Below are 27,184 nucleotides of genomic sequence, written 5' to 3'. Positions count from 1 at the left end.
GTAATCTGTCAGTCAGCTATAGTCTGGGCCATGGGAAATCATGGAGTGGGAGAGAAACTCCTGCACTGGGCTGCTCTTTAGAAGTGTAAATCCAGCAATCAAAAGGGCCCTGACAGAGACATATCTGAAACATGGACTCTCTGCCATTATGTGAGAGGATACGTGCCTCCCACACAACTCTTCCCCTTTTTCTTGTTCTGCAGTGACCTGACATGTAGGGTCACATGCACTGGGGCCTTGAAAAGTTGAAAGGTCTACAAAGCCACTATATAGCTGGGAAGAGTATGCTTCTTATATAAATATTATGACCACAGGTATAGGATTCACTCCTGTGCTTTCAAAAAGCACTAAACCTGACCTCAAGTAAGTGTACATAGATTGCAGGCAGCCTTCTGCAGCTAGAAGCATGTTAGTTAGCTTTGAGAGTTAGCTTTGAGACTTCATTTAATTTTCTTGTAATCAAAGTAATAGTCTCTTTTGCTGTGGTCTAGAGGGGAAATAGTCCTTCTAGGTTAAGTTTCTGGGAGCTTTCATGGATGCTGCTATCCATCACAATCCTCTGTCATCTCCCCAGCACAGACCATAAGCAGTGGACGTAGCACTGAAAATAGTAGAAATAAATTATCGAACAGCTAATACGGTCATCTCATTTTTTCTGAGTCTGTCTTTATGTCCTTCATTCATGTCCTCTTTTGTGGTGTCCAATGAGTCTTCTGCGCTTAAAATGAATGCTAGCAAAGACAAAATGCACAGATATTGCCCAGCTGTGAAAAGTTAGCATTAATGGTATAGCTGTGTAAAAAAACTTGGAAATAATTTTACATCTACCTAGCCACAAGTACTAGAAAAATCTGTGAAGAGCAATGCTACAAATATTTTTTTTGCTGATGTGGAATACTGAGTATAGTCAACAGAGTTCCTTTACTGAACTTTCCACACTTTCCTTTAGACACCACATTGGAGACAACATTGCAAGGGCCCATTCTCTCTACTGAAAGCATGAGAGATGGTGAAAATACCACAGTACCTAACACATTTTGAGCTATGTTTCCTGGAATACATTTGAGCCGTGTTTCCAGGACATACTGGAGAGAGTCCAATGAAGGGCCACAAAGATGATTAAGGGACTGGAGAATCTCACATACAAGGAAAGGCCGAGAGAACTGGGACTGTTTAGCCTGGAGAAGAAAAGGCTCAGGGGGGATCTCATCGATGTATATGAATACCTGAAGGGAGGGTGCAAAAAGGACAGAGCCAGGCTTTTCTCAGTGGTGCCCAGTGACATGACCGGAGGCAATGGCACAAACTGAAATACAGGAGGTGCCATCTTAACATCAGGAAACACTTTGTGAGGGTGTCTGAGCACTGGCACAGGTTGTCCAGGCAGTCTCCATACTTGGAGACATTCAAAAATCATCTGGACATAGTCCTGGGCAACCAGCTCTAGGTGGCCCTGCTTGAGCAGGATGGTTGGATCAGATGACCTCCACATGTCTCTTCCAACCTCAACCACTCTGTGATTCTGTGAATTATAATACCTTTTTTTGTGTCTTAATTTCATTTGTTATTTTCTTGTTCATTGTGCTTTACTTTGCAGGGGGGATGTTGGTGTTTGGTGGTTTGGTTTTTTTTTTGAAACTATGTGCTAGAAGTAATTAATTTCATTTCAGAAAGGGAGCCCCATAGCTCTTTTTTGAGGACACCTAATTGTTGCATGTTCTGCAGGCTTAGAATAGCCCAGCAGATCTTCAGGAAGATGCACTGCCTCTCTTTAATGTTAGTATGCTGCTTCCAAGAAACCAGGAGAATGTCTGCCTCCCATCACAGCAACGTGAGCTAAGCTGTGAATGCAAAAGTAATATATGGCATTTGGAATGCCTTGTCAGCAATAGTCCAGGTATTCAGGGGCATTCCAGTGAATGCAGAGGTACTGAGAAAAATGGGAATTTGGGGTAGCCATTACCCCAAAATCTGTGCAGTTGGTGGCAGCTGGAGAGAAATATTGGGGAGGCAGTTGGAGAAAAAGGTAGGAAAGGATGCCAGCTGGATTTCTGAAAGGCCTGTTTACTGCTGGCCTCTACCTGGCAGCTTTCTGAAAAGAGGAAGGCACAGCTTTGGGTAAGGGAACTGTGGAGGAAAGCAGCTATTGAAAAATCACCTGGTCCAAAGATGAGGAGGTTGAAGTCTGAGATGTCCTAGGTGTGCATATATTGTGTGCAGAGGTATGTGCTATTGGTGATCAAGAGCAAGGGAGTGCAAAGAACAGGAGTATGGTATTTTCTTCTCTACAGCTTGCATCTTAAATTAACCTAAATGTTAGGGCAAATCAACAAAGACTGATAGAACCAATCAGTACCAGACGAGCTTTACCTCATTCAAGTCGTATAGCACACAGGAAAATCCATCAGGGTTAAGTCCCATCCAGTCCTATTTAAAAGTTCCAGATTTTTCCATCCAGACATTTCATCGCTTTGCTCACATAGACTTCCAAAGAATTTATCCTGAGGGGCTATTTCTTCTTGCATTGCAGTTACAAGGCATTAGTTCATGCACTGCCGGTATGTCAAAACGTGTAGCTGATAACTTGGTTACATCATTAGTTATTCCTACCTCAGGTGGAAAAAAAATAGCTGTCTTAAAGTGCCGCTCAATGTGCATGTTCTGCAGATTCTCACCGAGGGACCTGTGGTTACCTCAGCCTGATGATTGCTCTGCATTCTTCCAATGTAGACACCAAGAGCTGTTGAAAATAATTGAGACGCTTGTCAACAGAGTGGGAGACTGGACTTCATCAAAACTGTTTTAGTCTCTGGGACTGATGACCTTTTGATGGAGTTTGTTTTAGTCAGGAATTAAGTGTCCAATCCTGTATAGTGTGAAGCGCCTTCTTTGAGGTGCCGAGTATCCCTGTTTTCTCTTGCAGTCGCTCTGGCGCTAAGCATCTCTGCCAAGGCACTGAGCACTTTGCAGAATAGGGCTTCAAACTGCTTTTGAAAGGAGAAACAAGGTTTTCACTTCTGTTTTTTTAACAATGAATTTAAATTTGAAATACAGAATTATTATGAGTAATCCTCTGTTCATCAAGAATGCAAGCTATAAAGGAAACTCATTTAGCAGATCCAAACCAAAATCACTTCATTAGCTAGAACTGGGTTATAAAGGCAGCTACTTAAATGCAGGGAAAATACGTGCATATCATTTTGCAGAAAAGAAATTCCAAAAAGAGTACAATTCCCTGATTGTCCTCTGCTATTAATATCAGTATTATAATAATGATCATAATGCATAAAGAAAAATATAAGGTTTCTGAGTTGTTATATGTTTCCAATTTTTTTTTTTTTTTTATTGCTGTAAACTGAGCCAGCTGATGAACAGCCTCTAGGGAGGAGACAGGATCACCCTTGTTTCCTGTTCAGCCTTGCTCCAGCAAAAAGCTAATGAAAGAAAAGAACGTAATGGCCTTGCAACCCAGGTAAAAGGTTCAGAAGAGTTCACAGGTCAATTGATTTCTAATCTTACTTTATGTTATATTTCAATCAAAAAAACCCACTCCAGTGTCGTAATGCAAATATATGTTTGGCAACAACACCCTGTTTTTATATTGCCTTTGAAAAGCAAGTGTAAAACCTCTCACAGCAGAGGGACACTATATTTACGTACAGTGCAGCAGTGAGTGTTCTAAACAATTTGAAAAATTCTTCTGTATAGCTATGTGAATATGTGTGGTGATATATCAGCGTATATATGCACACACAAATATATTTCAAGGTGGAAATATTTAATTAACCTGTCTGTAAGCATAAACAGCAAATCTGCACTGAATACATTATCAATTAATTTACTGAAAATTGCACCATTGACCATTTCTTTACTGCACTATCTCAGCATGGAGAAGGGAGAGATATTAGTTGCATCACTGTAGAGCAATGAGATTTCTGTAAGTCGTGATCTGCTGGCATGTAATAACTCGATCTGCTTCATGCAGACAAAATATATTAAAAGTATGGACGAGTGAAGTTTGTGCCCCAGGGAGAAGGCAAGATAATGCATTGAAATTGTTCAGAGGTAGTTAGATGCCTAATGGTCTAATATGTGAGCTATGTGAGGTCTGGGGTCTGGTTCTCATAAATTCTGGCTAGACTGATCCTGTAATTTCAAGCAAAGGATAAAAGCGTTAACCAGAGTCATCAGTGTTCAAGGTCCATGATGCTGGATATTATTCATGTAAAGATTCAAGAAAAACACTAAAAGGAAAGCTCTGGAGCATATGTGTTTGTATGCGACAATATACATATATATAAAAATTTGTGCTATATTCTTTGTGCTTGTGTGTGTGTGTGTGCACATGCATGTGTGTAGATATATGCACAGAAACATGCACACAGTACATGTATACATTAGCATATGTACAGTTACACAGAAATTAAGCTAACAACTGAATAGCCAAAATAAGGGCTTTTTGCTGTGTGTGTTTTGGTTGGTTTTTTTTTTTAAATCTGGTAAGCCAGTTAATCTATGGAAAGACAAAATGCTAGATCTCATTTTACTCCTGCTACTTTGTAATATACATTTTATATCAACAACATTTTTACACTTGGCATCTACAATCTTTTTTAAGATGACTTGTGTTAATACATATTAGCTTATGATTACAGCAAAACACTGTTAATGCAATGCTGATACACTTGGTTTCTTACTTTATACAGCATATTAAACCAGTGAGGTCACTCCAGTGGCTGAATAGTCGCCACTAGAATTGTGTATTATGATTCCTGATAAGCGCATGAATGTAGGATAATGTTGCCTTAATTCACGCTTATAATTTTGCATCATCACTGCACACCAATCAAGAATTTACTGTGTCAAAAATTATGGCTGTAGAATTGAAGCAAAAGGGCAAGAACAAATCATAAAAGCTAGCCCTTATACACAACTTGCATGACACAGCATAGGTAATACACTGGACTCCATAGATTTAATTTAACTTCATTGTTTCCTTAATCAGTGTTCAAGTCATATTTGTCCTGTGGCTTTCTAGTATTATAAAATGTAGTCATTCTATGACTGTAAGGTGATCACCTGGACGTTACCATGGATTTCCCTAAATCTTTGAATGGGAATGGAAAGAATCTCATGTACACCTCCCTACCTCCATACAGAACGAGCTCTCACCAGCTCCATGGGCTCTGACTACTTTCTTCTCTGGACTCCAAAGAGTTACACCCTGGGATCGAAGAGATCATATGGTGGCACAGGGATTCTTATCCCTTTCTTGATAACACGGTCATCTTTTCTCTCTTCCAAGTGCATCCTCATTTAAGAACTCTGAGTCTTTGTCTTTCTGAGTGTGCATGATTTGCAAATGTTTTTAGTAACTGAGCTGAATATTCTTTTGCCTTGATACATACATTTTAAATTTAAACAGAGGACAGGATAGGAAAGCAAATCAACAAAGCAAGTTGTTACATTACTTTCAAATTTTTTCTTTGCCTGTGATATATCCCTGTTTGCTCCTTTCCTGTTCTGTAATGAAGTATTCCCTTGATCAACTCACATAACAACCTCCATATTCTTTGATGCCAGAGGTCTATCTGCATAGCGTGAGGCCTTCTTAGATGTACAAAAGACTGAGGGGGAGTTGAAAGGGGCTAGAGGATGAGTATTGCATGCTACACTGCCCCCTCAGAATTCAGTTAGGTGCATTCAGAGGGTATGATCCATTTCTGCAGTGTTGTCACCTGTGTGCCAGATTTACAGAAGAAGTGCTGAGACTTTCTCAGCAGGGTCCGGCGGGGAGGGAGCTGGAGCTGTTCTGTGCAACTCCTTTCTCTCCCATCTTGGGATTGTGGGAGAGAGACAATTTAAAGAGTCCTGTAAACACTGCTGTTTCTGAGCTGGTCCTTTCGAGGGTTTCCTGAGCAGGGTTATGCACTATTTTGAGCTTAAAATGCTACATTTGTAGAAAAAATGTTGGCTCTCCTGGAGACTTGCTCTGGTTCAAAATCTGTACCTCTTTTTGAAAAGAGCGCTGCTTTTAACATTACTTAATGTAGCTTTCTATATAACATTTCCACATGCGTTTTCAATTATTATTTTGAAAATTACAGATTTTTGTCAACCCCTAATTACAGGGCAATAACACACCCATGTCTATTTGACTGACTCATTTGGATGATTGTCTGACAAAAGCAGAGCTCATCTGGCAGTTTTATAAGGCAGAACTATCCAAAACTGCCTCTAATTTTGAGCTTCTCAACTCAAAACTCCGATTTGCACGTGCAAAGATCGTAAACACATGCAAACTATGCAGTTATATGTGTGACTACTTGACCTGTGAAAACAAATTAGTTAGGATTGTACCACCTGAAAATTAGAGGTCACATTGATGCCTCTTGGATAAATAGCCCCTCGAAATTTTAGTAGTAAGTTTTATAGAGCAATTGCAACTATCTAGAGCTGCTTTTCAGTGATTAAATGAGTTGTTAGGTGGAAAATTGGCAGACTAATGAGTAATTTGAGACACTAAAACTCAGCTTGCATTGGTAGGATTATGGAACATTCAGAAGATGTTGTAAAAGCTCACACAGTTGACCCAAAATCAAATATGCTTGAGATATTAATGTATTTTTTCCTGTGTGACCCTGTAAAACCTATTAGTTTCCCAAAATGCGAGAGGGAACATGGGTGCTAAGTACAAAATAACAAACCCAGAGCCCCATGCTATTTCCAAGATCAGCGGTATTTGTGTATTGTCTTCTTTCTGTCTGCCTAATTTACTCTGAGGACAGCAGAGACTGTACTGCAATGTATAGGGGGTATCAGAATTCCTTTACGTTCCAGTGTTTTGCCCCTTCCAGGGAATGGATCAGACAGGCAGCGCACAGGGACAGCATGACCTGTGAATACTCACAAACCAAAACACAGCTGGCAGGTCTAATTTTAGGTTATTTAGCCTTGATCATGTCCCTTTAACGTATTGAGTGGAAAAAGAAAGGCGTTTAAAGTACAGGAAACATCACAGAAGTCCAGTTCCAAATTCTTCTTTAAATAGAGCCTCTACATTGATGTGCCTTTCCTAGACTCTGGTTTTGTTTAATTTTTGTGTGATTTTTTTTTTTTTAAATGCGTGTGAAATTTGCCAGGTCAACAGCCCTGGAGACAGAAGTCCCCTATCAACAGAAAGGTTACGGCAATGAGAAGTGGCAATTTGCATTTCCTACAATGACTTGCTGGTGTGCCAAAGCCCTGACCTAAAGGGACCACCTTTAAGCTTGAGAATGTAGTTTAGTTTCCACACCTCATTCACAGCTTGGTCTTAGACAAATTGAGAAACAATAGGATTTATTTTTATTTTCTATTGAATCTAATGGGAGGAAGATGGGGCCTCAGACCTTGACTTTTCTTAGTATCATTTTGTATGACTTTTTGTAATTTTTTTTCCAAGATGATAAAAAGGCTGGAGATTTCCATGCAGACATGCGATGGACAGATTCCAGAATTACCAAACTGCACTTTTAAAAGCAACGTTTAGTTACTTCTCCTACAGTGTTCATTATTCAAACTGTTTTCTACAGGAGGCAGTTTATATCTCCCAGGTCTCAAAAAAATATGTTTCTACGCAAAAAGGCCTTATATTTCAGTGAAGGTGGCTTCCTGTCTTAAAAACGTACATACAGGCAATTTTGAGGGAATGTCATGCCTAAAAAGCTAATTCAGTGTTCTACCAGATCATGATACCGATTTGGTACTTTTAATTACAAAGAGTGTATAAAAGCTTTTACAAAAGCTTTCTTGGAAAACAAAATTTCTGATAGAACTATTGTTCCATTTGTGATGATTTTGTTTCCTTAGTTTTCTCTTTTTTCATGAAGTTTGAGAGATCTGCTTGCTGGTTTTTTGTTTGTTTTTAAAATCTTAATCTCTCAGTTAAGCATCTTATTTTCTTAGTTTACGTTCCTTTCATTTTTTTTTTAATTCCTCAAAATGTAGGTGTATGAAAAGTAGAGTATTCAGAGTGGACAAACTAACTCTAATGTACAGCGTTGATCCCATCTTGTAAGCATACCAGCCCTGGAGAGAAATAAAATCTAAACAGCCACTTTGCTATCAGCTTGCATAGCCCACTAGTACTGAAACATGAGAACATTTTGCTGTGCATTACTGCATTACCTTGTCCTACCTACAACCCACAAGCTGATCCAGCAGGAAACACCTCAGTTCTGTCAAACCTTTCATTCCTAGTCTAATGGATTCTTTCCTATGGTCAGATGCCTTCCAACCTTCCAGGAAGGAAGTCGGAAAGACTTTCCCAGAATCCGTGTTATAAGATCAACCCAGAACCCAGAAAAATGGGAGATCATGAAATGCTATGTGACTTCACTCATGTGTCCAGCCAGTTCAATCCAATCCACTGAAATTAAAACTTATTACATGTTTTCCTTGACATTTTCGGATCAGTTAGGCCATTTCAGGTGATGGTAATCTTTGAGTGTTTGTCAGTTCGTACAGGTAGAAGACAGAGGCCAGAAACTTTGCAGTCTTGTGAGTGGGTAGACAGAGAAAGCTCAGCTTGCAAACTCTCCATGAACTACAAAAAAGGAATATTGTAATTTTGCCAAATGCGCTTGTATTGTTCTTTTGGTCTCCATTTTCTCTTTCCCTCAATAGAAAACCCCGGGTTGTGCGTAGTCCTCCTATGGTCAGATTGAAGGAATAGGGCTTCAATTAATGCTGCTTAGTGATCTATGAAATGCAGTGCAATGGAAACAATACCTCTGAGACAAAGTATTGTGTTAGACTTTTAAAGTAACAGTATTCTTCTTACTGACAGAAAATTATCCAGTGGTCAAGAAGTATCTTAACTGCTTTGACTACTTGTGTTAATTGGCATTTGCTCTGCCCTGTAGAGCCAGGCTCCTATTAGAGATCCTGGGTTAACAAACTCTTGTTCAGAGTCAGTCCTAGCGAGTAGCTAATGGAAAAGCAGGGAAAGTAAACAGAGAAAACTGTTTGCAAAAATTATACCATGTTAGACAAACAAGCTAAACTTTTCAGACAGCTTAGAAGTATTATAAAGATATATACAACAGAAAATACTTGATCCAATTAAAAGGTCCTACAAGTATCTTACACATTACGTATTTACATTACATATTTAATGAGCTCTATTTTAAAGTAATTTTCTTAAAATAAAAAGCCAAGATGTATAGAAACTGCCCATCTTAGGATTTTAAAGATTTAGTTTCTGATCCTGAGATACAGTGTGTACCAATAACTGCAGGATAGAAGAACAGGCTCAGACACAATGTCCCGTACAGGACCGTTAAGAGGCAGCTAAAATCTCAAGAAAAATTTCAGGCAAAATAGATCAGAAAAAAAAGAAGCATGGTGCACATTATTTAACAGTGTTAAATAATTCTGGAGACCTTTTCTTTGAACAGCTTTAGTGCTCCCATTTGTGAGAGGGGGGGATTTGAAATTTGGCAGGTGAATGTTAGGAGTGTGCTTTTGCTTCCCTTATAAAAATGTAACAATTTGGCCACCGTTTAAGCCTTAGCAAAAAATCACAGTTCACAGATGCTTATTGAAGACTTCCTGGGTTTTGATAGCTAAACCTCCAGAAATTCTGTCTTAAATAGCCATAATCGTGAATCCCACAGCACCTCGTGCTGATGAGACTGCACTCATGCTGTAGAGGGACTGCGCGTACTATTGCAAGGCTGCTTCAAAGTGCCTGAGATGAGAGTCATAGCCAGGCATCGAAACAACGACCTATTTTCCTGTGCCTACCAGTCCTTCTGATACCCAGGACTGGGGCGGAGGAAGCTGCCAGAGCGAAATGTAGAGGGGACCAAAGCCGTCCAAGAGAGAAAGATGTAGCTTGTCACACTGACTGAGATACCATGCAGCAAAGGAGGAGATGAAGGGGGGCTGGCTAAGCAAGGAGGCTGGCACTACACCGGCAATTGAGGAGACTCCGACTGTAAAGGAATGGAGGTGGAGCACTGGGAGAAGGTGACTGAGAATTAATTGGGCTAGGAGTGGACTGGAAAGAGGCAGCTGCTGGGACTTGGTCCCCGGGACTGGAGTGTGATGAGGGAAATGATGGGGAAAGAAGAAACATTGGGGCCAGTGAGGTGGATGGCGGACATTGGATGAAGAGCTGGGACCTGACTCCTTAGTTGCATTTTGCTGCAAAAAAGGAGCCTCGCATTGTTGCGCCCTGTTGAAGGCTTTTTGGAAGGCCAGATGTTGGAGGCAAACATTAAGAGGGAAATGCCAGCCGGCTTTACGTTACTCCCCTGCGGTCCTTCTTGCCACATAGGTGCGGGATGTGGAGGAGACAGGCGACAGCACCCTGTGCTCGGTCCCTGGCCTCGGAAGGTCCACAGCTATGGAGGAGGACTGTTTCAGAGGAAGCCCCGCTCCGAGCTGGAGCAGCGCATGCTCCCTTGTTCTGTGGGGGGTGCTGCAGATGCCAGCATGTACAGGCTGGAGCATGTTCAGTACAGATGGAGTCTTTGAAGAATTTAGCTGACAAACTCTTAAATGTCTTTACTGAACTAGTGCTAATTGAAAATTTTCAGAGGTTTATAGCTTGGCCAAATGTGGGTGGATTTTCAAAGAGATGGCAAAAGGCACATCCCCGAGAGCAGGGCCATCCCTTCTCCAAATGTTAGGCTTCTGTTCCAAAGCACGCTCTCCTCAATTAAATATAGCGAGAAACAACATACCAATATTTTTCTTTAATTTCATTTTCAGAAATGGCTGAATCATTTTTGCTAAAACTTTCCAAAATAATTGAGGCTTGGGCAAACATTCTGCAGAGTAAATATCAACTTGGAAAGTGAAGTTTAGCAAACGGAAATACTGTCTTACAAGAGGAATACCTGTTCTGCCTATAATAGACTGAAAGGGCAAATTTTAGGAGTCCTTTCCCAGAAATTAGGAAGAGCGGGACTGGTAATAAGTTACTGCAGATTTGCAACAGTGTTCATGAGGCCAGAATTTGTCTTAAACGCACACCTCATACTGACTGAAATGCTTACATGGGTTAATTCAGTGCAGATATTATTAGTGAGTGATTTGCCTGTATGGAAAGGTTACTTCTGTGATGTTGCCAAATGTAGTGAGGCTTTGGCAGTTACAAAGTGATAGCAAATCACCCAGTCACGTAAATTAATGTTGCCTCAGGGCAGCTTTAATTTGTGTACCTAACTTGCTCAAAATATTTCTAAACTTTGCACTGTAGAGTCGGCATGGTTTACTCATTCAAAGTATGTCCCATCCCCTCTCTCTTCACCCTTGGATGTGTTACTAACTTCTGTTTTTTCGTAACATACTGACCAAGTGCCCCTCTGCATTGTCAAAACTTCCAGCAGGTGAATATCGGCTTTGCATTCATGTTTACAAAAGAGCTACACACTATTTTATTGTCGCACCCAGACAAATCTAACTAACTCAAATTCTAACCAGCTGCATTAAAGCAATGATACACACTGTTGAGGCTGCTGGAGAAACATTGCTTTTTGACCTGTAGCTAGAATACTTACCTTTATGTCCCATCCCCCCCCCTCCTATTTTACAGAAATGGTGGATAATACATTTCCCTTGGGGAGGATTTAAAAGCATTTTGTATTATGATGGCTAACATGTAGGCTCCTATCATTGTGGAGATGAATAAATGAAAGCTTACTTTCACCAAAACAAAACTTACTTTCCTCCGGATAGCGAGTTCCAAATTAGAATAGGCATCAATGTGACTGTGAATTCACACAGTAACTTCTGCATTACTCGCCTAATTGAGGTGGTAGGAAGCAAAGGACATTTCTGCATACTGGATGCCATAGACATAAACCTGAGATCCGTGAATTGTAGTCTGGGCCACCAAAGGTGCACCCAAAATTGGCAAACGCTTGGTGTGTCCATTGGAATCCCAGAAACCTGGCAAAGCTATTGACCTCAGAAGTTAGTGATGTTCAGCTGGGAAGTGACCATAATATCACCTGCGTGAAGTAGTAGTTGTCCCAATTTGTGTGCTATCAGATTCTTTTATCTGGCAAACCAGAATGAGGGAAGTGCTCCACCAGCTTCTGTCAGCAGTATGTTACCATCACAGGTGGAACTGGAAAAGTTATTTGGGAAACTGGTAGGAGCTTCGAAGAGAGATACACAGACGCAATCAGTGAAGAGTAATAGGCGGGTATGGATTTTATATGCAATTAATTGAACGGTTCCTTATATCGTGCCAGCTGCATGCTAGAAAGTACAAGTAGGGACCTCCAGCCTCGGCTTCACGTGGAGAGCTGTACATGATACAAAGGTCTCGTCTGGAGTTTAGGGAACATGTTAAGCTTTTGTACATGGACTCTGGGAGCTCTTCCTGTTCCAGTCTGTATTGTGCTAATAGTCCTTAACCCTAATGGAACATTACATGTTTATTTTGTTAGGGGGAAGGAGCTGTAATTCATTTTGACGTCTAGCAGAAAAAATTTGCCCATATAGCTGTAAGTATATTACTAACCTTAAGAAAGGCTATGTGAGGTAACTGTAAGAAGTCTGTCTCAAAGAAAGGTTCCTTACAGTTGCTCAGAAAGTAGTACAGCTTAAGGTATTTTATACCAGCCTATAAGGCACTAGATTTAAATTGGTGTGCAGTGAAACATTTAAATATACTATAGCAAATGAAATATGGTCCAATAGGTTTTTTATGGTCCGGCTATGCTTTTTCTTTTCAATCACTAGCCTGGGGCGAACAAGTTGGCTTTAAAATGTCTATTTTAGCTATGCTTTTATCACCTCTGTCTTTTAGGAAGTTTGATTTCTTTTTTCATTTCTTCTCTTTGATAAAAAAGAGCTGAGATCTCTGAATGGGTTATTTATCTCTTATGTTTAATCTATTTACCTGTCAATGGACATGCTGCTTTAGAAGTGTTTTATATTACTAATTAATTTAATTTCACATACTGTACTTCATGTTAACACATTTTCTATTATACACTATAATGTGATACAGGGCCCTCCCTCAACAACCTTACCTTAAAGCTTTAATTGCTTCCCTCTAAGCCTCAGCTCATGTTTGATTTATCTGATTTCTTTGTATAAAGATTCCCTGGTTTACAACGTGTACACAAGTCATTAAATTGGTGTTGATGTTTATCTAGCAAACTTACCAATTGGTGATAGTATACATCCTTTTATGAATTTATGGCTGGGCAATAAAGAGAAGTGTCAGAAGTCCTGTTGTTGCCTCTGTTGGGTCACTCTGTTAGTTTACGTTTAGAAAGACAACATGAGCACTTCCACTGACTTACACAGTGAATTGAAGGATTGATGCCTGCAGTCAAAATCTGTTATGAATTTCTAGCCATGAACTGATTTTTTTTTCCTTTTTTGAGGGGAAAAGGTGAATAGATTGGGGAGGATGAAAGGGGTAAGACAGCTTGAGCATATTTGAAGGCAGTGTGGACTTCATCTGAGATACATTGTTGTTTACATAGAGGAAAAGCTGAACCAAAATGCCAGATCCCCCAGCTATGTGAAGTTCAGAGTCTGGATCCAAGTTCTGCAGCTTGAATTCTCTCTGGCTCTCAAGAACCTAAATGTAGATACCACATATTAAAATGCATGAAAATGAATGATAGTAAATAATCAATGTAGAGTGGGAAATCTGGTCCTTTGATCTGTCAGGTTTCATCACATAACACAAGCATAAGGACATATGGTATTTTAAAGTTGCATTTGAAGAGATGCCTACGCTGACTTTTATCCTTATTTACAAATAGTCGGCAATAAAGGCTGTAATCTCACATATAACACTATGGATGTGCATAAGTCTTCTTGCACAGAGTTCATTTTAGGATTGAAATGTGATTAATATAGCTAGGAAACATTTGGAAAATGTATGCGCACTTTTGAATGCATTAAGTGAGCCCAATATTATAGCTCTTAAGCAAAGAGTAGGTAGATGTATTTATCTCTACAGGGTTGTTTCACATCCAGAAAGCTGTATTGTTTCTGCAAAACCTCTTCATTTGCTATTTCATTGTTACATTTACTTCCCACTCATTAAAGCTCCATCCTGCTTCCCTTACGTATGGATGACGTCTGTTGGCTTCAGTGAGAACTAATTGTACATGAGGCGAAAGGATTCAAATTAGGATCACCAATATATGACCGCATGGAAAAGGAATCATGAAATATTCTAATTCTTTTTAGATGCAAAGCAACTTATGAACAAAACCCATTGTGGCTGATTCTCACAAGCTTAAAGCATTGTGAAAGAAAAATTAAAATGGGCAAGGCTAATTAATTTGCTAAAATCCATTGTTAATGCGGTGTTTTCAGTTCTCCTGAATGCTGCTCTCATGACATTTGGTGTCTTTCTAAAGAGCCATCCCAGCTGTAAACATCTTTTTTTCTTTCTTCTGAGAATCTAAACTTCCATTTAAAGAAGAAATAAATTCCTAGACCTCATGATTAAATAGAAAGTTTGGAAGTCGGACTCATATGCTCCTTAGACATTAAAGGCAAATAAAAATTGGCCTGTATTCTTCTTAAAGTCCTTTTCTAAAGCTTCATGATTTTTAACTTTTTTTGAACTCTGATGTTGGATTGTTTGGGATGCGGGAAGGGGTAAGAGGGCGAGAGATTTGGGGCTTTTCGGCTTTTCAATATTTGGGGTTAGCAAGGAACGAGTGGGTGCATGGCTATCCTAAAGCCTTTTTAAAAACCGCTTCACATATACCGGAAGAGACGGTATCAGCTGGCAAATTGCTGCCGTATGAAATAGTAATCAAAAGATGTGACAGAAGCTACGACTCTGGCAGGGCTTACGCCGTTGTGGGGTTATCGAAAAGCACGCCTTTAAAGCTCTGCGCAAGGAAGCCGAGCCACCAAGGACCTCTGCCCACGAGCACTTGTTCCCAGCCCTGGCATTTGCTGCTGTGAAGGGCTCCGTTGACTTCGGCTGATCCGAGCGTTGCTCCTCGTAGGGCGAGCTCGCAGGATCGGGCCCTTGGATGATACATGTAGGACTCTGGAAGACCAGCTTTTACTGCTCATATGTTTGGCAGGCAGATTTGATAATCAGTGCTGTTCTAGAACCTTACACCATCTCAGTGAATATAAATTGATGGTGTAAAGCAAATGGGCAACTGGCGGGAAGCCAAACACGGAGGGGAGAGAAGACGGTTTATTGTTGAGAGGGCAGCCCGGTGTTCTACAGCAGAGCTTTCTGTTCACAACAGCTCTGCAGAGCTGCTGAGTTCGAGTGTGGCCTCTGAAGTGTATGAAATAATAACAGTTTTATTTCTCCTGACACAAGCACGGAAGCTGTTTGCTGCCACCTCAGAACTGTTACCCTGCAATGCAAAAGTACCAACAAGGCAGGCTGGATGCAATGTTATTATAAACAGTGCCGCAGTAAACTTCAGGAAAAGCCCATTATACGGTGATAGCCTGTTTGTCAGGAGAAAAGTTCACTAATGTATATGGAAGCAGAGCTCCTCATTCGCTGATACGTCTGCATCTATTTTGTTGCACTTTTACCTTTATTTACTGTGCAGGTGCTGCTGAGAATAACCTTGGAAAACACAAAAATGTAGGAGGCCTCATATTCAGCTAGTTTAAATTGGCAGAGAAATGGTGTCAATTCAAGGCAGTTGATGTTATGGTCCATTGTTTATTATTGCGTTTTAATATGTAAGGATTTGGGGGGGGGGTAGAGAAGGAAGTATGTTTTCTCTGTGGTTGTTGTTTTATTACTGTAAATCACTCAATGAAAGGTGCATTTAAAAAAGAGAGATGAATGAATGACGGCAGGAAAAAAATGAACATATGTACACGATAGAATTAAATTCTATTTTAACTCTAATTTGTGCTCATATGCAATCAATTACAGTGATATGAGCTGAGAATTTCAAGGAGGCCACAGGGAGTTTGGCACCCATTTCTTATTTTGTTTTCATGGGATTAGCACCCCTAAACGTAAAACTTTTTTGAAAATCAGCCATAATGTCAGTCCTTCCAAAGTGTCCTAATTCCTTCTGTTTGTTTGTTTAGTTATTCCAGGAATTATTCTATGCTCAACAGAAATGCAACTACTACCTTATGTAGTAGGAAAAATATCATCATTCGTCATTCATATATCTTAAATGCCTTTCTTACAAAACTAGAGGACTTTGACTACTCTCCCTGTGCTCTTAAAAATCTAATCACTGATTGAGGTGGCTTTTTCTTGATGCAGAAACCTACTGCTGTTTTCTGTAAGCTCATCCCTGGATTCAGTTGGCAGCTATGCGTTTTTCCTCCCATATGACCTTGGGTCGGGCACTACGTATCTCTAGGCCTCTCTTTCTCTACCCCAAAACAGCTTCTTTTTGTCCTTCTTGCTTTCTTTTTCCAGGGAGTGATGTAGTAAGGTTTTCATTGCTTGTGGTCCCTAACATTCACGAAGCAATTTGAGATCCCTGTCTGGAAAGTATTCTAAATACACAAAAATATTATTTTAAGTTATTGTAATTCTTCAGCTTTATTTACTGGCAAGTTGCTTAAGCTAACAGATGAAAATGGCACAGGTCTTTTGTAACGCTGCAGAGCACTTTGAAACTTTTCTTCTGAATTCCAACAGAATCTGAAAATTTTAAAACCTGTAAAGGAGATCTGCCAACTTCACCACTATGTATTACCAAAAAGTGGAATAAAAGAAGGATTCAAGTTTGGCTGCTTCATTCTTTTAATTAATAAAAAATAAGCCAACTTGTTAGCATTTTGGTGAGGAAATCATTGTTTGTAAAAAGCAGGTATGTTATGCAAATCAAGTGATTTACTGAAAGTCAGTTCTTACTTCCAATAACTAGATGAGCCAACTCAACTGTGGCTAGAAAGCCAAGAAAACAGCATATAGCTAAGATTACTCAAAACTTTTGTTCCTGCATTATTTAAAAGAGATGCAAATTCCACCACTTTAGTATTGCTTATGAGTAAAGGCCCAAATCTTGCTTCTTCACACCCATTTAAGATACACGGCTAAAGAAATAGAGCTTTAAAATGCTATAGGTATCCATATTTGACTTTATAGCTTCTTCTTACCATGTAGCAAGGTCTGTGATAGCTTTCAGTGATTGCAGTTGGGATGAGTGGCCTCCTGTCTTGTCAACTTACTTTGCAGATCCAGTAGAGGCGTGTTCATCACAAAGATGGAAAAGATAGGCTTTTCAAGGCTCAAAAATTAATTTTAAAACGATGTCGCTTTTCCTATGTGGAATGGATTGAGGTAGAAGGCCAGGTTGTAATAGATCTGTCTGCAGTTTGCAGGAGAGGATATTTTTAACGTCATTCAGGTAAAAAGAAAGAAGAGAGTTAATTCTTTAAAACCTAGGTAGAATTCAGATTTCTGGACTCCTTCATAAATACTTTTAGAGTTGCTTGTAAGGATGGATGTGCAGATTGACCTGCTGTTTGCTATGGAAGTCACACATTCATTTCCAAAACTGGCGTGTGGGTAGGAATGTAATATCAATTTATCTGTTTACTATTGAGGTTCTTCTCCTATACCCACCTCCAGAATATCTGGGAGCCCCTGGGTGTTACATCTTCTTTGCAGTGAAAAAAACCTTCTCCTCTTCAGCTGTTTCTCCCTGCTCAGTTTTAGGGAATTAATTATTATACGGTTGCCATCTATTCTGAAAATTACAGGATAATCCCAGTTTTTGAACACCATGTCTGAATCTCAGTCTCCACTTGGGCAGGACACATGGTGTGAGAGACAGCTGCTAAAAACTGTGCAGCTATTACAGTGTGTCAGTTTATAAGCCGCGAAGTGTATGTACCAGCTCGCAGATTGTTGGTAGGAGTGTGGTACTTTGTTATAAATATATTTTATTGATTGTAAGGAGATTTTATTAAAAAGCTATGCAGAAGAAACGGGCAGTAAAAGATCAAGTAAATTACTTGGCTTTCATTTTAGGTTGCCTAATCTCTTAAGGGTTTATGGGGGCTCCACAAGTTCCCAAAACACTCACACAGGTTAATCTTGCTTAGTGATAGTGGATAGTTGTGCACTGGATGTTCAGCAGGATGGTGGTCTCAGGGAGGGCATCCAATATATGTGGAAGGGTCAACAGGCTCCATTAAGACCAGATCTTAAACACATTTAGGTGACTAAAAATGCAGAGGAGCAGCTTGTCAAATTTTCAGAAGTAACTAACTACATTGCATGCCTAGCTCCCACTAAGATCAGGTGAATTAGCCACCTAACTCCTAGTCTGTTTTGTTGTACTTACCTTCATCTTCAGGCATCTAAATGTTTCTACAGTGGCACCAAATACTTCTTGCTTCTTTTCAGATTAACAGCAGCTCAGGGCACCTACCACATAGCGAAACAGTACACCCTTCTGAGAAAACCACTTCGGATCAAGGCCTTCTAATGTGTAAACGTTACACATTCTTTTAACATTTTCCTAGTAAATATTTTTAAAATGTTACAGATCTATGGCAGATGTTGCTATCTACTGTTTCCTAAGCATGTATGTACTGGGTTGTGTGCATGTATGTGTGTTTTCATGCTTTTTCCTTTTTAAGCCTGTGGAAATTGGCACCTTGTGCTCAGTGGTAGCAGTAGGCAGAACATTGGCGCGTAGTATACATTGTTACACCTAAGACTTCTGGCAAGTTGTGGAAATAAAAAGAGAAATGGGAAAAAAAAAATGCGAGAAGAGCCAGACAACTGAGATTATAAACTACCTGCGTTTGTTTCCGGAGGCCTTTTAATCCTTTCTAAATTCTGGGGCTTATGTATATATTCGTTTAAACTCTACAGAGGAACTCTGAATCAAACAGAGGTGTCCAGGTGGTGGTCAAACCCCAGTGTGATTCGATAACCCTTCCTTCCCCAGCATTCCCACCCCAGCCCTGCTGAGATCCAGCAGCTCGGTCCCTCCAGCCCTGGGGCTTCCTGGCACCCACACCTCCTGCTCTAGAGCCCCCGCCTGTTCCCCAACCACCCTTTGCTAATGACCTCCCCCAGTTTCACTTTCCTGCTCCAAGGTGTCTCCATGAGGTTGAGCTAAATCCTCTTCAAAAACAAACCCTATGTCTTGCTGCATTAGCGTCCCCATTTCTCCCCACTCCAAAAGCACCTTGCAGAGCTACTGCCTTTCCCATGTGTTTGCCATCTCCCCCCACATACCTGAGCTGCTCTTCAGAAGCTGAATAAATGTAAATGTAATCATAATCATAGCACATTAAATGAGAGGCACAAGCACTACTACATGGTTTCAAATCAGACATAATGCTTTCTCAGATGCCTTATTCTTTTTAGATCCATATTCTACTGCCCCTTGTCCAAGAACACCATTTCAGTTCAGAGCCCTCTCCCTCCTCCTCCCCCTCCCCAAACCTTAAAACCTCATCACTTCTGCTCTAAACCTCACAACAGCGACCGCTAGCTTGATATATCAATATCGACTACTAACGTTCCCTTCTTACTTCCTATCACCTGTTAAAAGCTCTTGTCTCCTCAGAGAGACAAGGCTGCAGGTCTTGCTTCTGTCAGGAATTTCAAAACCCTGGACACAAGTTGCCAGCGTAGAAATAACCAACTTGTGTAGGACCCAGAGGCAGAAAAGAGGACTTCCCAAGAAGAAGATAGCATGTAGCCTTCTGTTCTAGCCTGAATGGGACAACAGCAAAACAAAATCTACGTATAGTTTGGAAAGTGGATATCCTTTGAAGAACTGAGCTGCAGCTTCCCTTTGCAGTATTTTGGAAATGTTTGTAAATCTATGTAAATTCATGGCTTAGGGTTCATCTTTGAGGTTTTGAGTTCAGCCTTGGTGCGAGACTTAGCCTGAACCACAGCAGTTTCACCTAGTTGCCACATGAAAACATCAATTGCAGCACTGCACCCAAAAGTCTTACAACGTTTGCCAAAACTCGAATGAACCCTTCAACAAACCTGGCCTTAACTATGAATGGTTCAGGGTTTTGTTATTAACATGGTGTCTTTGTACTACAAAAGTTGTTGCAGCCATTGCCTTTGCTTTGCAAATTCAGTATATATATATATATATATATATATTTATATATAAAACCAGCTAAGTACAAATTAAACTATGTATATTAAAAATTAAAACATAATCCCTTATTTTGTGATGACTAGTTTTCTTTCCTTTCAGTAGGTCATGAATATTTTCTGGCAAGATATGTCACTAGCTTATAACTTCATTAAGCTGCAGACCATACCTTACCCTTTCACTAGATCCCTGAAAAGAACTTTTGTGTGTGCCAAACAGATATCCACTTGGTCTGTGGCTCTTGAAAGGTAAATTGCCAAGTTCCAGCAAGCAAATTAAGAGGTGCAATGAGAGCTAGCTGTTGCATTCTATCAAACCCTGCTACTGAATGTGTTGAAAAGCTTGCCCAGAGCCATGGCCTCACATATTTATGGTATGAATGGGAGACTCTTGGAGCTATGTATTGCCATAGTTCCCATTTCTTTTGTAATAAACTAGCTCAGCAGATGTAGCTTAGGTAAAAAGGAAATTCAAAGTCTCCTACTCAGAGAATAACCAAAACAAAGTTCTCTCTCCGGTCCTCTGTCTATGAGCCAGACTCGGAGCCAGAACTTACTTGTACTGATTAGTGTTTTATTCTGTGTGTAACCCAATGAAACTCAAAGGGTTCTCACATGGAAGAAAGTGCTGCTCAATAGTGCTGTGTAAGTATTACTGCCAGGATATGGCACGAAATATGTTAAAAAAATCTAACTTTCGGTTTGTAACACAACACAGATTAAATCATATCATTAGTTTTCCAAGTCAGCTCATCATTCTCTTGGTTTATAAGTTTTGATGCTGAAAAAATCAGTTCGGGGTAGCTTAGCTTTTCCTTAATGGGAGATGTATTGCAGTTTTTGCAGTTTCAGTACCTAATTCACATCAGATGCAGAGTAGATTTTAATCTCCATACTTGTGCCTTGACTTGTGCCTGTAGTCTACAGGCTTCAGAGTATTTAGCGTAACATTTGTGGTATCATTGGCCTTGCCTACTCCACCTAGGTATTAAAGAAAGAAATACAAGATGCGCTATTGAACTTTGTTGATTTTATTTAGCCTGGGGGATGCACAATAGCTCTGAATTAAAACAGAAGCAAAAGATAAGCCTGAGATCCACAAAGTAGCAGAAACTGAAGAACTGTGAATTAAAGACCCCTAACAGAGCTTGTTAAACTACGATCCAGCAAGATGATGGTGAGGGAGATAATGATAAATGTTTTTGTGCCTGTTGATACTTTCACTCATGTATTATACCAAGATGTTTCAGAAAAGATCAATTACACCTTTCTGTACCATTTTTTCACAATTTACATAACAGCATCTGCATCTCAAGAAAAAATGGCTTTCTATATTAGTCAGTAAAGGCTAATAAATTTACAATTCAGCTCCCATTGAAGTCCGCAGAGAACTTCTATTGCCTTTGTGGGGTAGTAGGTTGGCCCTTTAGCATACCTTTCATGCCTAACAGTGCATGAATCTTTTGTATTTCTAGCTTTATCTGATATTGTTGCCTAACTCAATTACATACAAAAGTAAGAAGAGTCTCCTCACTAGTCAGCTTAACCCACCACTTGTTGTTACTTGTTTATGAGACATTTTTCTACTTTATAGTCTTTAATCTGAAATTATATCAAGTGCTGTAATAAAACTGAAAGAGATAATATCTATGGCATTTCCATTCCTCTGCTCTGGTGATAACATTATTTAACAACACTAGCAAGTTAATTAAGAAAGACCTTGCTGTCATAAATCCATGTTGCCTTCCTCATTAAATTAGGCTTTTCAATGTATTGCTGAAGTTCAGAAAACTGTTCTGGACATTCAGAAATGGATACTTCACTAAATAGTCCACAATATGTTACATACACTTTTACAGAATGGAGAACTATCTAACACTCTTACTTTTTCTGGAGTTTCGCATGTTTATATCTGATTAATTTTGAACCTTCCTTTCCTTTGAAATCATTAAGAAAAGATTTCTGTTTCTTGGGTATTTAAGATATCTAATCTTTTCACAGCCATGTTTGTTCTCATCTACATGTTATATAATCCCTTTTCTGTGTTTCCTTGAATCCTTGATTTATGCCGTTCTCTATCCCAGCTAACAGAAGTCAGCTATAGAATGAATATACAAGTTCCTTGTCCGTTATCATTCATAGTGGACATGGTTTTTTTCCCCTATCAATTGTAAATCCTGTCTACAGAGCAGAAAAAATGAAACTGAGCTTTATCTTTATGGCTTTGTGAACCCTGTATTCTTTCATGATGCATTTGTAAACTATTTTCTGTAAAAATTTGGTTTAGGGCAATCAAAAAAGAACCAGCTCCAGTAGGTTAGATAGATGTTCAAATTCAATTAAATCAGCCCTGTAGGAAGTGTATCTCTGGGTCTATTGCAAGGCAGGGCACTGGGATTGTTTGGGACCAGATTTGTGAAAATCCTTATGTGGTCCTGAACTTTTCAAACACATAATCCAAGGTTCTCCAGCTTATCCAATCTTGAAAAAAGAATTAGTCAGTGAGACGGTTGCACCTTCAAAGACAGCTATAACTGTACTGTGTGGGTACCACTGTTTAATATTTAATGCTGGTTCCATTCCTAAACGTGTCCATATGACTCACAAATTCCTACTCCAAATTGGAAAGGCTAAGTAAAAAGATCTGATGTGAAATGATCATCTGCCTCAGTCATAGCCAGTAATCTAGGTGAGCTGAAAAAACATTGTGGAGATGAATATACTCAAAATTTGAGACCTGTCACATACCTGGATCTGGTATTTACAACAACCCTTTTTTTGGAGTACCTTACCTCAAAACCGGTGACTGTAGGGGGTCAAGAATGGATATTTGTCTCCAAATTGTGCTGGTGGGGCTGATCTTTAGCATAAATAAAGATTTTTGGTAAGCATGCCAATAGGTAAATGTTCACATTCTGGAGAAGAAAAATCTAGGGCTTACCAGACGGTTCCATTCTGTTATGCCATTAAAAGGGACCCAGTTCTGCATCTTGATATTAATGAAAGGGACACTATTTTTAGTAGTGCTGATTATTTTCTTGGCTTGCATTAAGTAAGGTGTTCTCACCCCCATCTTTGCTCCAGCTCTCTCTTAAGGGATTAATGAAACAGAACTTGATGAGACACTTCATTCTAAATAAGAGAGAGAACTATTTAAAAGTATTATTTCTGTCTCATAGCTTAATTCTGTTCATCACTTTAGGACCTTGTCAATATGATTTTTACTTTAGCATTTACAGTAATTTTTTTTGCTTTCATTACTTCTGAGATTACTTTACCATACTGATTGGTTAGTGGTTTAAAAGACTCTCTCCGTGTTGCCTTCATTACAGATTTTGGTCTTCAACTAGTGTCTTTAATTTTAGTCCCTTTTGAGCATATCAATTTATTCTACAGATGCATTCCATGTTGTCTTTTCAGTCTTTTTCTACAATAGTTGTAAAATATTACAGAAAACTCTTCAATATTTGTCTGTAATACAGATTTTGTATTTCAGAAGATTAAAGTAACATTTCCGTATGTTTACTCAAAGGTTAAGTTTCTTAAATTAGGCTCCAAATCAAATTCTAAAGAAGATAATGGCAAAACTCTCACTGACTCAATGGAAATAGGATTTTATATCCAACCATCTAGGAGATATCATATAATATCTAGGAGAAGAAAATCGCTGTAATACTGTTTGGTTTTATTACTAGGCATTGTGCTTTATGCCTGGAGACTGACCTGAAAACCATCTTTCCAATATCACTGTTCCTCTCTCCAGTACTTCCTCGTTATCTGAAATGTATTTTTAAAATCTTTTCTATCATTTCATCTTTTCCATAGCTACCAAATTTACCTCTTTTTAATCTATGGGCAAAATTTAAGACTAACTTGGAGCATGTCTCTCTTCTGTAATTCATTCTGTCACACAGCCGCAACAGAACTATTTCCAGTTATCTCAGCTAAGTTTATAGTCCTCTGAGTAGCAACCTTAATATTTTCCTACAGAGCACTAATTGCTGCATTTTCTCTTTTTTTTTTTAAATTAGTTGCTAGCTACAAAGTACACCATTAAATTTCCTACCATCCCCATCCCTGTCAGATATTATTCCGTTTTCTCCATAGATTCTTTTCTCCATTCCTTATGTCAGACCATCCCATTATTTATCCTACTTTCAAGGAACTCGCTACCTGAAAATTCTGAATTGAAAGACCAGAGCCAAAGTGTCTGTATATTCTTATGTATCAAAACCCCCAAATTTTTGATAGTTTTGCTGGAAATTGGGACAGCAGTAATATATTAACACTCTCACCAGAAACCCCAGTTCTCCCCAGAAAATAGAGCCAAATTGTATTTGCTGAGTGATAATGCTCATTGTCACCCTTCTCGTCCGTGTGAATACTCACCATTTTCAAAATCACTGTACAGGCCACTCATCATCCTTTTAATTTACTTGAAGGAAAATTTTCTGGGAGGAAAATTTTGTACAGAATATTACAAAATGTTTTCCTTCTTACAGCACTGGAGAATATGGTTCTCTGTCATTGTTGTGTTTCCAGTGCAATGGGAATTTTTTTACCACGATACTGCATGTTATTACTTTATTAATCATCCTTCTTCCCTTCCTTAGAACATCTATTTTTTTCCTGTAAATGTGCTTCACAAGCTTTCATTCTGCAATCCACACAGCTGGTCATCTTTCTTTTTTGTTGTGTCTAAAAGCAGCCATATGTCATCAGCAACCCTCTCATGTATATTGAACTTCCTTAGCACATCAGCTTGTCTCTTTGAATGTGTTACCTGATGTCTTTCAAGTGGCAAAACACAGAAAAGTGGGTCCTCGTGGTCCTTTGTGCATCAGACCAGCAAGAGTCAGGAATATGGTTTAGGCCCTTGGGCCATATCTATTCTAGCTTTGCTTTTTAATTTCTCCTTGCTTCAGCTCAACTAGCAGAATATGGCTCAAATCAGCTCTACACTACCCAGTAGTAAGTATGGCTATCCTTTATCGATAGGGAAGCCCCAGGGCTACTGAGCACAGGTTTGTTTGGTGTTAGATCATCCATGGCAACTCTGATTCTCCAGCTCTGTCTGTCTGTCCAGGTGCTTTACTTGGTGCTCACCATTTTTAATATGGGTGGTCTTCTCTAGGAATTAACAGAGACATAACAACAGTCTTTCTGCTCAAAATGTTAGCATCAGTGCTTGAGAACCATTGCAATGTGTCTGGCAGGATGTATGTGCATAACAGAGAAGGATACTTATTCTATGAGAGCTAGATTGAACAAGTAAGCTTTAATGAAAGTTTGAAAAGCTTTTGGTTCAGGAGATACCCTTAATCTTTTCTAAAAGCATGCTTAGTAATCTAGGCTCTGTGGTTCTGTATGTGAAGATCCCTCTTCTCCTTCACCATTTAGGGTGGCATTATATAGTTAAGAGATCAACAAGGTTGTGATGTGATAAGATGGGTCATATCTTCGGTAGCTGGGACCACGATTTAAATGGAGCCACCTACCAATGCATGGTCTGTCAGGGGAATATGCTCATAGCACTTTCTGTTCCTGTTGAATTTTGAGACTTCTGGAATTTAAGTGGTTTCTCTCCTTCCTAAACGAGTTGCAGTCATCACATAGAATCAGAAGTGCATCCATTTTGGAGCTCAGTCCTGTGTCTGAAGCATGCCCTTATCAGCTGTAGGTAGAGAACTAGGTGTTTTGTGGCAATGGTATCTGACCATCCAGTAGCACTGAAGAGTTCATGAGACACCCATGGTTACCTTGGCAATAAAGTGATGAGATATGCTCAGTAGAATGGGAATTTTTAGAGATGGTGAGATTTTCAAAGCTCTTTCCTTTTTTATGAGCGTTAACTCATTTGTTGCTGAGATTCATGTTTAAACAGACAATTAAGGAATGCTTTTAATAGGCTGAGAAAAGTTAAAGGATGTCAGTGTATTCTTTCATCCTGCCGTTTGTAACAATCCATAACGTTTTGTATTCATTATGCTTTTTAAGGGTGAATAATTCAGATTCTTTCACCTCCTGATCAGAAACTCCCTTCTGTGTTCCTTCCTCTGAATTCAGCTTTCTAAATAAGAAAATAAACTAATCTTATATGAAATGTTATAATCTGTACCTCAGTCTGAGTAAAATTATTACCTACATATACATAAACTCCCAAGCCTAAAACCAAATCCAACTGCGCTGGGCACAGCTGGCACTTAAACACCACTGTTTATTATAATTTCATTTATTGGGAGCAAATCGACAACATTTATACAGAAAAAATACTTTAAAATCACACAGGACAACACCAAAGAGCCATCATTAAACAGCTGAAAATCTTGCCTTCACATTTGCGATGCATTTGGCAGGGTTTTGGTCACAAAATCATGATCCTTAGATGTTCAGAGAAAAAGGAGCTCTGTGGTTACCCTTATCTAGTACATACCTGTGCATTTAAGGCTGTAATGACACTAGCCTGCAAAAGATTCGGAAAGCAGGTAAATCTGCAACCTGTACCTTTAATTTGTCTCAGCTAGTTCCACGCTGATGAAGTGATCTATCATCATTGCTCCCATGCTAGAGCATGTATTCCTACAAGAAAGTTTAGCCACCGCAGGGGTGACTGGACTAACATCGCCTGACATCCAGCAGTGTACAGACTAAACTATAGTTTTTAGTTAGAGAATATGGAAACTGACAACAAATTATTACTTGTGGTCTTTTTCCAGTTTTCAAGTGCAAACATACCATAGTTTATTTTAAATCTGAGCCAGTCAGACATTTAATAATATAGATCAAAGAAGAAACGAAGGCCTCCCATGCTTATTATTTCAATATGATGTCTGTTCTAATAAAGTGTAAGAATGCCTGTGATAGACTAACTAGTAGGAATTTTCTGGTTCTGCAGTTTAGCCTTAAATATATACATATATTTGTAAATTAATCAGAAACATATTGTCGTGGTTTCAGTTCCTCGGAAAGCTGATTGTTTTCAATCCTTTCTTTAATCTTAGAAATATGGTGGCAGTCTGCCAGCACACTTTCAGATAAACAGTCCACTTCACATTTAAAAGCCGTAGAATCACTGATGTTGAAGGGAGGGGGGGGGAATCGGAAAACAAC

At 39.3% G+C, this 27,184-nt stretch overlaps 1 protein-coding gene and 1 long non-coding RNA gene across 8 annotated transcripts in view; both read left to right on the top strand.

Annotated features, from left to right (window-relative positions):
• The window catches only part of MEIS2 (Meis homeobox 2), a 174,463-nt gene that overhangs the window by 81,742 nt on the left and 65,537 nt on the right, over positions 1–27,184 (top strand). The window lies entirely within an intron of this gene.
• Positions 1,392–22,038, top strand: LOC121232458. Its single transcript, XR_005930915.1, has 3 exons — positions 1,392–1,524; positions 9,857–9,858; positions 22,028–22,038. It is a non-coding gene; the product is annotated as an uncharacterized LOC121232458 (long non-coding RNA).

The sequence above is a fragment of the Aquila chrysaetos genome, chromosome 2 (genome assembly GCF_900496995.4).
Source record: "Aquila chrysaetos chrysaetos chromosome 2, bAquChr1.4, whole genome shotgun sequence".
NCBI classification, from domain to species: Eukaryota; Metazoa; Chordata; class Aves; order Accipitriformes; family Accipitridae; genus Aquila; species Aquila chrysaetos.
This window is presented reverse-complemented; position numbering and strand designations above follow the sequence as displayed.